Raw genomic sequence first — 15,949 nt, forward strand, 5'->3', positions numbered from 1 at the left:
AATCCAAGTCATTGTTAAGGTAGAGTTGTCTGGAATGGGCAAATAGGCTGAGGGACAGTGGATGAACAGTGACAGATATTTACGCAGTTATTCTATAATGATCAGCAGAAATTTATCTCAATTGAATTCTATGAGAAAGAGTTAACAAAGGAGATCAAGGACACAGGTAGATTGAAAAGTAGTGTATATAGTTTGGCAAGGGCTAGTGGTAGACCACAGGACTGGGCTGTTTCAGGACTAAAAAGAAAATTGATTGTGAGAGAAAACTGTAATATCAAGACAAACAACAACTTCTATGGTGAGATAAAATGGAAGAAGGTGGAAAGGGTAAGTGTGAGATCCCTGGCGGTGGGGGGGGGGGGGGAGCGGTGAGGCTAGGTAATTGATAGCAGGAAACATGGAAATGGCAGATAAGTTCAGCTAATATTTTGCATCAGTGTTAACTGTGGAAGATGCCGAAAATATCAAAACAGATGAGCTAGTTTTAAATAACATGGAATAGCTTATCACATGGGCAAGGCGTTGGAAAAAGCAATAGGACCAAAGATAGATCAGTCTCCAGAACTCAGTGGTCTACAGTCAAGAGTTTGCAGGGAAGCAGTTGCAGAAAGTTATGGTCGCAGATGGCAACTCAGTGAGTTCCAGGAGGATACAACTTGAGCACCCCTTATCTGAAATTCCAAATCTGAAAACCTCCACCAGATCCCTTGCTAACCACACCAAAATATTCACGGACCCAGCTCAATAAGGCAGAAAGACACAAGCCTCAATCATCTACCTAAAACAACAAATCTTTGTTTATTAGGACAAGCACTAAAACACTTATCTAGGCGTGCATGGGCCCTGTCACAGCACCGCACCTCCCACTCTGCCTGTCCATGGCACTGTTCACAACCAGCCCATTGGTGAAGCCCCAAAACACTACTGGCAGGTGCAGAAGAAAGCAAAAATATTTGTAAAAAATGTTTAGAAGTATGAGTAAGAAGAAAGATTCCACCCGCACCCCCTGCCCACACCCATGTGAAGACCAGGGTGGACCGATAACTGTGGGGTTTGGCAGCCAGGCCAATTTGCTAGCAGACCATGGTCTACCAGTGGATTGGGCAGACAAGCTGGACTCCCAAGGGATAAAGACAGGACATCATCTTGTGTCTGTACCAAAGGGGATAGGGTTCCAAGACATGAAGGAAAGCTAGAGAGGACCCAGATAGCTGGGATGGGAGTATTTGGTTTAATGATGAGGACCGGGATTAAAGGGTGGAGAGCTGCCCTCCTCCCTATGTACCACAGTACTGTACTTGAAAGCACAACCAACTAGGGTTACTATGTCCACAGAAATGTGGTCTGACCAGTCTCCCTTTCCGAGTGGCCCTCCCCCCAACTTGCAGTGTCTCCTGACACATCAGGTGACTGGGTGGGGATATTTGGTTTAATGTGACGATTGGGAGGAAATAACCATATAACCATATAACATATAACAATTACAGCATGGAAACAGGCCATCTCAGCCCTTCTAGTCCATGCCAAATGCTTACTCTCACCTGGTCCCACCAACCTGCACTCAGCCCATAGCCCTCCATTCCTTTCCTGTCCATATAGCTATCCAATTTTACTTTAAATGACAATATCGAACCTGCCTCTACCACTTCTGCTGGAAGCTCATTCCACACAGTTACGACTCTCTGAGTAAACAAGTTCCCCCTCATGTTATCCCTAAACTTTTGCCCCTTAACTCTCAACTCATGTCGTCTTGTTTGAATCTCCCCTACTCTCAATGGAAAAAGCCTATCCGTTTCAACTCTATCTATCCCCTTGATAATTTTAAATACCTCTATTAAGTCCCCTCTCAACCTTCTACGCTCCAAAAAATAAAGACCCAACTTATTCAACCTTTCTCTGTAACTTAGGTGCTGAAATCCAGGTAACATTCCAGTAAATCTTCTCTGTACTCTCTGTACTTTGTTGACATTTTTCCTATAATTTGGTGACCAGAGATGTACATAATACTCCAACTTTGGCCTTACCAATGCCTTGTACAATTTTAACATTATATCCCAACTCCTATACTCAATGCTCTGATTTATAAAGGCCAGCATACCAAAAGCTTTCTTCACCACCCTATCCACATGAGATTCCACCTTCAGGGAACTATGCACCATTATTCCTAGATCCCTCTGTTCTACTGCATTCTTCAATGCCCTACCATTTACCATGTGTGTCCTATTTTGATTAGTCCTACCAAAATGTATCACCTCACATTTATCAGGTTTAAACTCCATCTGCCATCTTTCAGCCCACTCTTCTAACTGGCCTAAATCTCTCTGCAAGCTTTGAAAACATGGCTCATTATCCACAACTCCACCTATCTTAGTATCACCTGCATATTTACTAATCTAATTTACCACCCCATCATCCAGATCATTAATGTATATGACAAACAACATTGGACCCAGTACAGATCCCTGAGGCACACCACTAGTCACTGGCCTCCAATCTGACAAACAGTCATCCGCTACCACTCTCTGGCGTCTCCCATCCAGCCACTGCTGAATCCATTTTACTACCTCAATATTAATACCTAACGATTGAACCTTCCTAACTAACCTTCCATGTGGAACTTTGTCAAAGGCCTTACTGAAGTCCATATAGACAACATCCACCGCTTTACCCTCATCAACTTTCCGAGTAACCTCTTCAAAAAATTCAATAAGATTTGTCAAACATGACTTTCCACGCACAAATCCATGTTGACAGTTCCTAATCAGACCCTGTCTATCCAGATGATTATATATACCATCTCTCAGAATACTTTCCATCATCTTACTCACCACTGACGTCAAACTCACAGGCCGATAATTGCTAGGTTTACTTTTAAAACCCTTTTTAAACAATGGAACAACATGAGCAATACGCCAATCCTCTGGCACCATCCCCGTTTCTAATGACATTTGAAATATTTCTGTCAGAGCCCCTGCTATTTCTGCACTAATTTCCCTCAAGGTCCTAGGGAATATCTTGTCAGGACCCGGAGACTTATCCACTTTTATATTCCCTAAAAGTGCCAGTACTTCCTCTTCTTTAATCACCATAGTTTCCATAACTTCCCTACCTGTTTCCCTTACCTTACACAATGCAATATCCTCCTCCTTAGTGAACACTGAAGAAAAGAAATTGTTCAAAATCTCCCCCATCTCTATTGGTTCCACACATAGCTGTCCACTCTGATTCTCTAAGGGACCAATTTTATCCCTCACTATCCTTTTGCTACTAATATAACCATAGAAACCCTTTGGATTTATTTTCACCTCACTTGCCAAAGCAACCTCGTATCTCCTTTTAGCTTTTCTAGTGTCTTTCATAAGATTCTTTTTACATTCTTTATATTCCTCGAGCACCTCATTTACTCCACGCTGCCTAAATTTATTGTAGATATCTCTCTTTTTCCGAACCAAGTTTCCAATATCCCTTGAAAACCATGGCTCTCTCAAACTTTTAACCTTTCCTTTCAACCTAACAGGAACATAAAGACTCTGTACCCTCAAAATCTCACCTTTAAATAACCTCCATTTCTCTATTACATCCTTCCCATAAAACAATTTGTCCCAATCTACTCCTTCTAAATCCTTTTGCATATCCTCAAAGTTAGCCTTTCTCCAATCAAAAATCTCTTTCTCCATAATTATATTGAAACTAATGGCATTGTAATCACTGGACCCAAAGTGCTCCCCAACACATACCTCCGTCACCTGACCTATCTCATTCCCTAACAGGAGATCCAACACTTCCCCTTCTCTAGTTGGTACCTCTATGTATTGCTGCAAAAAACTATCCTGCACACATTTTACATACTCCAAACCATCCAGCCCTTTTACAGTATTGGCTTCCTAGTCTATGTGTGGAAAATTAAAATCTCCCACAATTACAACCTTGTGCTTACTACAAATATCTGCTATCTCCTTACAAATTTTCTCCTCCACTTCTCGCTCCCCATTATGTGGCCTATAATACATCCCTATAAGTGTTACTACACCCTTCCCATTCCTCAATTCCACCCAAATAGCCTCCCTAGATGAGCCCTCTAATCTATCCTGCCAGAGCACTGCTGCAATATTTTCTCTGACAAGCAATGCAACACCTCCCCCTCTTGTCCTTCCGATTTTATCACACCTGAAGCAATGAAATCCAGAAATATTTAGTTGCCAATCACACCCCTCCTGCAACCATGTTTCACTAACAGCTACCACATCATACTTCCAGGTATCAATCCATGCTCTGAGCTCATCCGCCTTTCTTATAATGCTCCTTGCATTAAAATAAATGCATTTAAGAAATTTTCCACCTCTTACCCTCTGTTTATCACTAATGGTGCAAACAACTTTACTATTTTCTTTTTCTTCCTTCTTCCTTACATCTGTTCCTACACTCTGGTTCCCCTGTCCCCTTGTATCTAGTTTAAATCCACTGGAGCCTCTCTAGCAAACCTACCTGCAAGAATATTTGTCCCCCTCCAGTTCAGATGTACACCATCCCGCCGGAACAGGTCCCACCTTCCCTGGAAAACTGCCCAATTATCTATAAATCTGAAGACCTCCCTCCTGCACCATGTCTTCAGCCACATGTTGATCTGCGCTATCTTACTATTTCTAAACCCGCCTGCATGTGGCACTAGTAGCAATCCTGAGATTGCTATCCTGGAGGTCCTGTCCTTTAACTTGGTGCCTAACTCCCTAAACTCACCTTTCAGGACCTCCTCACTCTTCCTACCCACGTCATTGGTCCCTACATGGACCACAACGTCTGGCCGCTCACCCTCCCTCTTGAGAATACCGAGAACTTGATCCGAGATATCGCGGACCTTGGCACCAGGGAGGCAACAGACCATCCGGGATTCTCGATCTCTTCCACAGAACCTCTTATCTGTCCCCCTTACTATCGAATCCCCTATCACTACTGCTCTCCTCTTTTCCCTCCTTCCCTTCTGAGCTGAGGGTCCCGTCTCGGTGCCAGGGACGCAACCACTGCAACTTGCCCCTGGTAGGTTGTCCCCATCAACAGTATCCAAAACGATGTACTTATTATTGGTGGGAACGGCCACAGGGGTGCTCTGCTCATTCTGTCTATTCCCCTTCCCTCTCCTGACAATCACCCAGCTACCTATCTCCTGACTCTTAGGGGTGACTATCTCCCTGTAACTCCTGTTTATTTCTGCCTCTGCCTCCTGAATGATCTGAAGTTCATCCAGCTCCAGCTCCAGTTCCGTAACTCAGTTTGTCAGGAGCTGCAGCTGGATGCACCTTTCACAGGTGTAATCATCAGGGACAATTGTGCTCGCCCTGACTTCCCACATACTGCAAATGGAGCACTCAACTGCCCTAACTGCTGCCTCCATTACCTACTCTTAAGGTAATTAGATTTATTAAAGGAACTTACCTGGCCTTACCTCACTTGGAGTGAAGCTCGTCGTCAGCCTCTGCTCGCCGAAGCCTCTCGAGCCAAAGCTTTCCTACTCTGTCTCCCACTACTCTGTTGCCTGCTCCACTAATCTTCTCACTTTTAAACACTCCCACTGCCTCACAGTCCGACTTACACGCGCTTGCACAGTCGGGCCCCGTTCAACCGCCAAAGAAATGACTGACCTTCACAATCTTCTCACTTTTAAACACTCCCGCTGCCTCACAGTCCGATTTACACGTGCTCGCGCAGTCATGCCCCGTTCAACCGCCGAAAAAATAGTGGAAAGTTGCCATCCTCCCTGTGCCCTAGCCCTTGAAAGCACAACCAACTAGGGTTACTACGTCCACAGAAATGTGGTCTCACCAATTTCACATCCCGGAACAATGTGTCATCCAGCTAGAGGAAGAGTAGGACTTGAGACCCAAATGTTGACCACCTTGGTGGTGACTAAAGACTACTCCAAAAAATTGCTGGAGCTGGGAGATTGGCAGAGTCAGAAATCAGGGGAACCATTATTGGGGTGGTTGTTAAGGCTATGGGATGTGGGAGGGGGGTAGAGCAATCCTATCTGACCGGGAATTGGGCGCACTGGGAGGTTTGTCATCAAACCATGGGATGAACAATGCTCTACAGGGAACAGTCAGGGAGGAAGGGTCTTTGTGGGAGAGAATAACGGTGACAGTGAAAGTTAAACACTCCTCCCTGTTAGATTGGGATTTAAAATCTCGAGAAGTGGAGAAGGAGACCTAAGCTCTCTGTCAGTGGACCCTGGTCACTGGGATTTATAAGGGTGGGGCTGACCTGCTGGCAGATTGAGAGTTCACCTTGATCATGGTAGGGTACCTGTTAAAAATGACAGTCCCCTGTCTGAAAGAAATAATACTGCCCCTTTTAGAGCCAGTGAAAGAAAGGACAGTAAAATTGGTTATTGGGCTGTTGGTGAGGTTGGAACATGTAGGTGGGGCTCGTAGCTGGGTAAGGAACATAGAGAAGCAGAACAGGGTCCTTGTTGATTCCTCAACCAATGGGGAAAAGGATCCCTCTTTGTATCCCTCCCTTGAGGCATTGCAGAAAGTTCTCTGAGACCTGCATCAGCTGGTGGTGCCCACCTACCCTGCTCCCGTAGGCTCTCAGCACTGCCCAGCAACCCTTTTGCAAATGGGGAACCTGAGGCCTAACGTACCCATTGCAGTACATTGGGGAAAGGGGAGTGTGCAAAGGTGGATGGCACTAGTTTCCCAGGTGACTCCAACAGGTGAAGAGGTCACCAGGTAATGATAGAAGGATTGGGAGAGTAACATCCAGGCCCAGGCAATTACAGTAAGGGCAGCTATGAACTCAGACAATCAGAACCAATGTCAGTGCTGGTCGTGGCATCCATGAATGCATTTAGACCATAAGACCATAAGACAAAGGAGCAAAAGTTGGCCATTCGGCCCATCGAGTCTGCTCCGCCATTTTATCATGAGCTGATCCATTCTCCCATTTAGTCCCACTCCCCTGCCTTCTCACCATAACCTTTGATGTCCTGGCTACTCAGATACTTAGCAATCTCTGCCTTAAATACACCCAGTGACTTGGCCTCCACTGCCACCCATGGCAACAAATTCCATAGATTAACCACCTTCTGGCTAAAAAAATTTCTTCTCATATCTGTTCTGAATGGGCGCCTTTCAATCCTTAAATTATGCCCTCTCGCACTAGACTCCCCCATCATGGGAAACAACTTTGCCACATCCACTCTGTCCATGCCTTTCAACATTCGAAATGTTTCTATGAGGTCTCCCCTCATTCTTCTAAACTCCAAGGAATACAGTCCAAGAGCGGACAAACGTTCCTCATATGTTAACCCTCTCATTCCCGGAATCATTCTAGTGAATCTTCTCTGTACCCTCTCCAACGTCAGCACATCCTTTCTGAAATAAGGAGACCAAAACTGCCCACAGTACTCCAAGTGAGGTCTCATCAGCGCCTTATAGAGCCTCAACATCACATCCCTGCTGCTATACTCTATTCCTCTAGAAATGAATGCCAACATTGCATTCGCCTTCTTCACTACTGACTCAACCTGGAGGTTAACTTTAAGGGTATCCTGCACAAGGACTCCCAAGTCCCGTTGCATCTCAGAACTTTGAATTCTCTCCCCATTTAAATAATAGTCTGCCCGTTTATTTCTTCAGCCAAAGTGCATAACCATACACCTTCCAACATTGTATTTCATTTGCCACTTCTCTGCCCATTCTTCCAATCTATCCAAGTCTCTCTGCAGACTCTCTGTTTCCTCAGCAATACCGACCCCTCCACCTATCTTCGTATCGTCAGCAAACTTAGCCACAAAGCCATCTATTCCATAATCCAAATCGTTGATGTACAATGTAAAAAGAAGCGGCCCCAACCCGGACTCCTGTGGAACACCAGTGGTGACCGGTAGCCAACCAGAATAGGATCCCTTTATTCCCACTCTCTGTTTCCTGCCAATCAGCCAACGCTCTATCCACGTATGTAACTTTCCCGTAATTCAATGGGCTCTTATCTTGTCTTATCTTGTGTGGCACTTTGTCAAAGGCCTTCTGAAAATCCAAATATACAACATCCACTGCATCTCCCTTGTCTAGCCTACTTGTATTTTCCTACAAAAATTGTAATAGGCTTGTCAGGCAGGATTTTCCTTTAAGGAAGCCATGCTGAGTTCTGCCTATCTTGTCATATGCCTCCAGGTACTCCGTAACCTCATCTTTGACAATTGACTCCAACAACTTCCCAACCACCGATGTCAAGCTAACAGGTCTATAATTTCCTTTTTGCTTCCTTGCCCCCTTCTTAAATAGCAGAGCGATATTTGCAATCTTCCAGTCCTCTGGAACCATGCTAGAATCTATCAACTTTTGAAGGATCATCGCTAATGCCTCCGCAATCTCCACAGCTGCTTCCTTCAGAACACGAGGGTGCATTCCATCTGGCACCCTCTGAGTGTCCGGTATACTGCTGATGTCTTCCTCAGTGAAGACTGATGCAAATACTCATTCAGTTCCTCTGCCATCTCCTTATTTCCCATTACAATTTCTCCAGCATCATTTTCTATTGGTCCTATATCTACTATCACCTGTCTTTCACTCCTTATATACTTGAAAAAGCTTTTAGTATCCTCTTCGATATTATTTGCCAGCTTCCTTTCATAGTTCATCTTTTCCCTCTTAATGACCTTCTTAGTTTCCTTTTGTAAGCTTTTAAAAACTTCCCAATCCTCTGTCTTCCCACTAATTTTTGCTTCCTTGTATGCCCTCTCCTCTGCTTTAACTTTGGCTTTGACTGCTCTTGTCAGCCACGGTTGCATCCTTTTTCCATTCGAAAATTTCTTCTTTTTGGAATATACCTGTCTTGCACCTTCCTCACTTCTCGCATAAACTCCAGCCACAGCTGCTCTGCCGTCTTTCCTGCCAGTGTCCCTTTCCAGTCAACTTTGGCCAGTTCCTCTCTCATGCCACTGTAATTTCCTTTACTCCACTGAAACACTGACACATTGGATTTCGGCTTCTTTTTTTCAAATTTCACAGTGAACTCAATCATGTTATGATCACTGCCTCCTAAGGGTTCCTTCACCTCAATCTCTCTAATCATCTCTGGTTCATTACACAATACCCAATCCAGTACAGCCAATCCCCTAGTGGGTTCAACAACAAGCTGTTCTAAAAAGCCATCTTGCAGACATTCTACAAATACTCTCTCTTGAGATCCACTGCTGACCTGATTTTCCCAATCCACTCGCATGTTAAAATCCCCCACAATTATCATAATACTGCCCTTCTGACAAGCCTTTTCTATTTCCTGTTGTAATTTGTAGTCCACATCACTGCAGCTGTTTGGAGTCCTGTATATAACTGCCATCAGGGTCCTTTTACCCCTGTGGTTTCTTAGCTCAACCCATAAAGATTCTGCACCTTCCGATCCTATGTCACCTCTTTCTAATGATTTGATATCATTTCTTACCAATAAAGCCACACCACTACCTCTGCCTACCTTCCTATCCTTCCGATACACCGTGTATACTTGGACATTCAACTACCAGAGACATGCATCCTTTAGCCACGTCTCAGTGATGGCCACAATATCATACCTGCCAATCTGTAGCTGTACAACAAGATCATCCACCTTATTCCCTATACTGAGTGCATTTAAGTATAACACCTTAAAACCGGTATTTGGTACTTTTCATTTTGATTGCAATTAGGGTATGAATGTACCAAAAGGTCAGCAGTAGGGGCCATTTTACTTTTGGATTGGCTTGAGCAACGATAATGGTGAGACTGGCCAAGTGGGAGCCCCTCGTCATCCCACCTCCGACCAAGGTGGTGAACATCAAGCAGTGGCACCAAGGGGAATCAGTAGAAGCACTGTTGAAAGAGGAGGCTAATCAGCCGGTAACATCCCCTATAACGGCCCGATGTAACCAGTGCAGAAGTGGGATGGAACATGGCAAATGATGATAGGCTTTAAGCAATTGAATAAGAACCTCACAGCGGCTTGATGTAGTGACCATTGTAGAGGACATACGGGGTAAGGAGGGGAAGCAATGGCATACCGTACTGGATTTGGCAAACGCCTTCTTTTCCATTTCCCTGAGGCTCGAGTTCCAAGACAATTTTGCCTTTACATGGGAAGGCAGGTGGTATACCTTTTGTCATCTTTCCCAGGGATAAATGCGCAGCCTGACCTTGTGCCATGGCATCCAGGGATCTTGCTCGAGCTAACCATCTCAGTATCCCACTACATAGGTGATACACTATTGCACAGGCCCTCAGAGGAGACAGTGAGGGAGGCACTGGACAAGGTGGTCACCTCCCTGAGGGAGAGAGGATGGTCCGTTATTCCTGACAAGATCCAGGGCCCCAGCCAGACTGTGTTATTTCTGGGAGTATAGTGGCACTCTGGACATCGGGAAATACCAGAAAAGGGCAAACAAAAAATATTGGGAGCTGTGGTCCCCACCTCGAAAGAGGAGAGCCACATTTTGCTGGCTACTAGGGTATTGGTGACAACATATTCCTCACCTAATGATGATACCTAGACCATTACATCAGTTATCTTAGAAATATACCTATTTCAGTGGGATCCCAATAGCAAGCCGCCTTTGAGACTGCCAAACAGGCTCTCTCCAAGGCCCCAAGACAACATGGGATACCTTTTGAACTCCAGTCTCTGCAACTTCTCGAGTAGTTGAATGGATTCTGTAGCAGCTAACGAAAGGGTGTTGGGTCCCTTTTAGGTTTTGTACTAAGACCCTTCCCAAGGCTGCAATCAGATACACCCCTTTTGAGAGACAGCTCTTAGCCTGTAACTGGGCCTTTTTAGCCACCAAATATCAGACGGGCTTGGAGACAGGGTCTTGAGACCCCACCTACCTATTGTGCAGTGGGTGAAATCCGATGAAGTGATGCACAAAGAAGGTCAAGCTCAGCACTCTTTTATAGTCAAATGAAAATGGTACATAGCAGATCAGGGGGAGAAAGGCCCCGGTGGGTTGAGCAGGTTATGACCCTATCTGCCAGTGATCGTAGCACCTCTGATGAGGTAGCGGCCTTCGATCCCGCTGCTATACAATGGAGCAAACTAAATGGTGACCTAATCCCAGAGGTGTGTGGTTTACCGCTGCCTCCAGCCATTGGCAGAGTGGCAAACAGTGGTGGAAGGCCACTGCAATGGGGAAGGTGGTAATAGCCAAGGGGGAAGGAGGATCCATGCAGATGGCAGAACTGGTGACTATGGCCCCTGCTTGTATGCAAGGTCACAGGACTGGTACGGATATACACAGACTCCTAGGCTGTGCAGATTGGGATGGCCATCTGGATGCCTCAATGGCCCATGATACATGGACAACCCCTTCAGGGGCCACACTATTGGGAAAACATATGGGGCGACGCACAGGGTAGCCGATCTCTGTCTAACATGTAGATGGCCACACTTCTCAGGACATGGAGGAGGTGGCACTCAACACTGCTGTTGACAGAGCTGCTCAGATAGTGACAGCCATGAAGATCCCAGAGGAGGAAGTTTGGGGTTATTTGGCAATGTAGGCACATCAGAAGGGTGGGCATTGAGGGGTGGAAGGAATAATGTAACAATCAGAGGCCCAAGGGGCACTGTTGACATGTGATGAAGCCAAAACAGCAGCAACGAATCCAGAGAGGTACTGGTGGGGGGTGCAGGGGGCAGGCCAGATATGGCAAGTGAACTACATCGGGTCTTTACCTATGCATAATAAGAAGTGATATGTGTTGACTACGGTAGATACTTAAGCCTGATTTATACTTCAGCATCAATGCATCGCCGTAAGTATTGCATCGCCACAAAGCCGACGCAGAACCCTACGCAAGAGCCTGCGTTGCTGCGACGCGCACCTCTCCCAAAATGTAACCGCACGTCGCAGCAACACAGACTGTAAGATCTGTGATTGGTCTGCTCGGTAGCATCGCATGTCATCCTATGCTGCAATAGCTTCCCGTTGGGCGACTGAAGGGCAGGGAAGGAACTCTGGCTGCAACGCTTTCTATAAAGCTTTACAGACCTCCGAAATTATGGAGCACACGTTTCACTTTGACGAAAAAAGACACTCGTGTCTTGTTTACCCCGAGAAAGACTACCATGACCATGAAGCCTTGTGCGGGCAGGTGAGTGCGCATGCATGATGTGCGCGAATTGCAGAGCGATGCAGACACACCAACGCACAAGTATAAATACTCACAATGTGCGTAGACCACTTGCGTAGGTTACAGCGTCCAGTTAACGCAGAAGTATAAATCAGGCTTAACTCCAGGTTACTGGTGCCCACACTCTGCAGCCATACTAATCAGGAGCATACAATTAAGGGAGTGCAACATGTCATGTATGGAAAACCCTGGGAAACACAGTTGGATAACAGCTCACATTTGCGGAAACCAAGGTCCAAGAATGGGCTGCAGAGTCTGGGACACTGTAGGTGTTCACAGGCTGCAGGAATGATGGGGCGGATGAATAGGCTCTGAGGCAGCAGATTAAATTGTTAACACCGACATGCACCCTGCAGAAGTGGTTGGCTGTCCTACAACGGGCAGTGGACAACTTGAATTCCAGACCTCCAGGTCAGAGAGGGTCCCTGATCTCCCGACTTTTTGCAGTGTCTCACCCTTCCCCCAAAAGTAGAAGAGGGGAAATTGGAGGAGAAGCTTGTGAAGGTATAGGTACAACAACCAACCGGGCTGATGGAGAGGGGGATATTGTGGCATGGGGACTGGGCAATACGTTTGGGTGGCACTTTTGGGAGAACAGGAATGGTGTGTCTGAACACCCATGGATTAACTAATAGGGAGTGATAGTGTGCATCCCAACATTACAGAAATGGCCATGACATCGCTGCTGCTCCTCATCACAAATGTAGTACAAACATGCTTATCACCTGAACAGATCATAGTGTTGTGTGTGCTCCCGGATTCCAACTCATCAGGCATGGGTGCACTGATCCCCGTCCCTCTGAATGATACTGGGTCCTGGGAATGGAAACTTGTCAGCTATGACCGTTACTGCTAATGAGACTAAACGGGGGTCAGCTTAAGGGATGGTATGTACCTGCGTATGAGCAGACTAAGATCAAAGTACCAATGTTAAATACAATGCCATGATCTGGGAAAAATTGTCATTGCTGTAATGATGGGCAGGTTCCAATGGGGACTAGCTTGTGTACCCCTGTGCTCCGTAATGGTACAGAAAAATGTGGTACTACTGCAGTGGGAATATACTGTTTTTGGGGCAGGTTTGTTTCCCATGTTGAAAGGCAAGTGCTGGGTGTGTGGCCTCTGGGCCTACCCATGGCTCCCTGTGGTCTGACTGCTGCTACCTGAGGTATGTTGTGAAGTATGTGTATCAAGTTGTTGATCGAGCCGATCACCTCACCCACAAGTTGAAAAGATACATCACGGAGGTTGATCTGTTCTTTATGATAGCTCCCCCCCCAACCCTCGTACGGTACTGCCTGTTTGTCAAGGGGGGTCATCCTGATGGCCTCAGCCATGGAGGCATTAGCCAACGAGACCGAGCTGGCTTTGGAACAAACCAAGCAGGCACTGACATGGCTTTCGGCCGAGGTGGTAGTCATCAAGAGTGACCCTACAGAACAGAATAGCATTGGATTCTATCCTAGCAAAGGAAGGGGGCACCTCTGCCATAATAGGCCAGGAATGTTGTGCATGCATTCCCGATGAGGCAGAAAATATAACCGACTTGGCTGACCATATCCAACGGTCAGTAGATAAGACCCTATTACATCCTGGGAGGGAGTTGCTTGCCCTTTTGAGCACCAGGAAGGAGGGCTACCATTGTGTACTGTGGTGTTCTATTTTGCTTTTATGCTTAGTAGCTTTGCAATTTGTTTGTAATATGGTGGGGCATGGTAGGGATTGTATTAAAGATTGATGTAATTGGATATGTTGTGACATTCGAAGGGTGGCATGTGTTGTGAAGCATTAATCTTCATGTTTCTCAAATGCCTTCATTGCCACCTTGGCCTTGAACATAACAGAACCGGCTGCTGAAGCTTTGATTACTGCTGTGGGAATACAGTACGGTGGCCATGAAAATGCAATATACTGTGAGGGTACAGCATTGGGAACATGAAAGTCAGGTAAATACAGGGGTGGGACCCGTGAAGAGTGGTGACAGGTAATGGTTGTTTCTGGTTCGGTGGTTTGAGCTGGTGCTAATGTATTAGTCCACTTGTTGCAGCATTTCATATCAGTAGAAAGGGCATAAAAGTAGAGTGGTCAGGGGCTTGGTAGTAGTTTCTCAGGGCTTCACTGACAGCCAGAACGTGAAGGTGCCACAGACAGGCAGGGTGTGTTGCAACACCTACATAAGTGTTTTAATACTTGCTATTCTGTCCTAAGAAAGGAACTTTTTGTAGTTCTAAGTAGATAATTGGGATTTACGTCTTTCTACTTTACTAAGCCTACCCACAAACTTCTTAGTGTAAGGTAACAGCTGAGCTTGTCTATACTAACCAAGATATCCATCTGAGCTAGTCCCATTTGCTTATGTTTGGCCCATTTCCCTCTAAATTAAAGTCTAGTATAAAAGGTGTTTTTTTTTTTCAAACTGGAAGTATGTAACTAGTGCAGTGTCCCAAGGATTAGTTCTTTGACCTCAACTATTTACTATCTATATTAATGACTTGAGTACAAGACAAAGTTTAAGGTATCCAGATTTGGCCAGTAATACTAAATTAATTTGAAGGCCATGTTTTAGACTTGGCAGTTGATATAGGGAGGTTGAAAACTTGACAGGACATGTTTAGTGTGGGGAAGTGTAATGCACTTTGGTAGAAGGAACAAAAAGGGTGGATTACTATGTAAATGCAGTCTGAATAAAAATGAGTGATCTAGGTGTGCTTGTGCATGAATTACAGAAAGTTAGCAGGCTTATGCAGCAAGTAATCAAATAGCTCATGGAAGGCAAACAGAATATTGGCTTTCATTGCAAGTTAGCTTAAAAATAGCTTAAAAACCACACCTAGAATACTGTGTACAGTTTTGATCTCCTTATTACTAGTGTCAGAGGCAGTTCAGAAGAAATAAACAAAGCTAATTCCTGAGATGAGTGGGTTATCCTGTTATGAGCAACTAAATAAAAACTGGATCTTTAGAGGTGGGAGAATGAGGTAAATTATGATAAATTGGTTTATTGTTATCACAGGTACTAAAGTACAGTGAGAAACTTTATTTTGCATGCCTTCCATACAGATAATTTTATCACATTGGTACGTTGAGGTAGTACAGGGGAAAAACAATAACAGAATACAGAATGAAGCATTACTGTTACAGAGAAAGTGCAGTGCAGGCAGGCAATAAGGTAGATTGTGAGGTCAAGAGTCTACATCTTATCGTACTAGGGGACCGTTCAGTAGTCTTTAAACAGTGAGATAGAAGCTGTGTTTAACCCTGGTGGCATGTGCTTTCAGGCTTTTGGATCATCTGCCCAATGAGGGTGGGGTGAAGAGAGAATGTCCAGGGTGGGTGGGTTGTGTGATTATTTTGGTTGCTTTACTGAGGCGACAAGAAGTGTAAATAGAGTCAGTCCATGGAGGAAAGGCTTGTTTCTATCATGTGCTGAGCTGTGTCTATAACCCTCTGCGGTTTCTTTCGGTCTCAAGCGAGCAGCTGCCATAACAAGCTGTGATGCATCTGGAAGGATATTTTCTATATGTAACCTTCAGGTTTAGCCAGCATGCATTTGTCTAGGGGAAGACAGTCTCTGGCCCAGACAAACAGAAACCTCGTTTGTGTGGATGCTGCGTGCTGTGTTGCCAGGTTACAAATCCGAACTGCAAAATATCAGACAGTACACCATATGCAATTATACGATTGAACTTTAGAAATATTAATCTGACTATAGGGTTAGTAAAGAAAATAAAAAGAAAAAGAGCCAATTTTAATGAAACCGTCTAATGTGCACGTTGGAGCTCACGGTTCCG

Source organism: Mobula birostris, chromosome 11 (genome assembly GCF_030028105.1).
Source record: "Mobula birostris isolate sMobBir1 chromosome 11, sMobBir1.hap1, whole genome shotgun sequence".
NCBI classification, from domain to species: Eukaryota; Metazoa; Chordata; class Chondrichthyes; order Myliobatiformes; family Myliobatidae; genus Mobula; species Mobula birostris.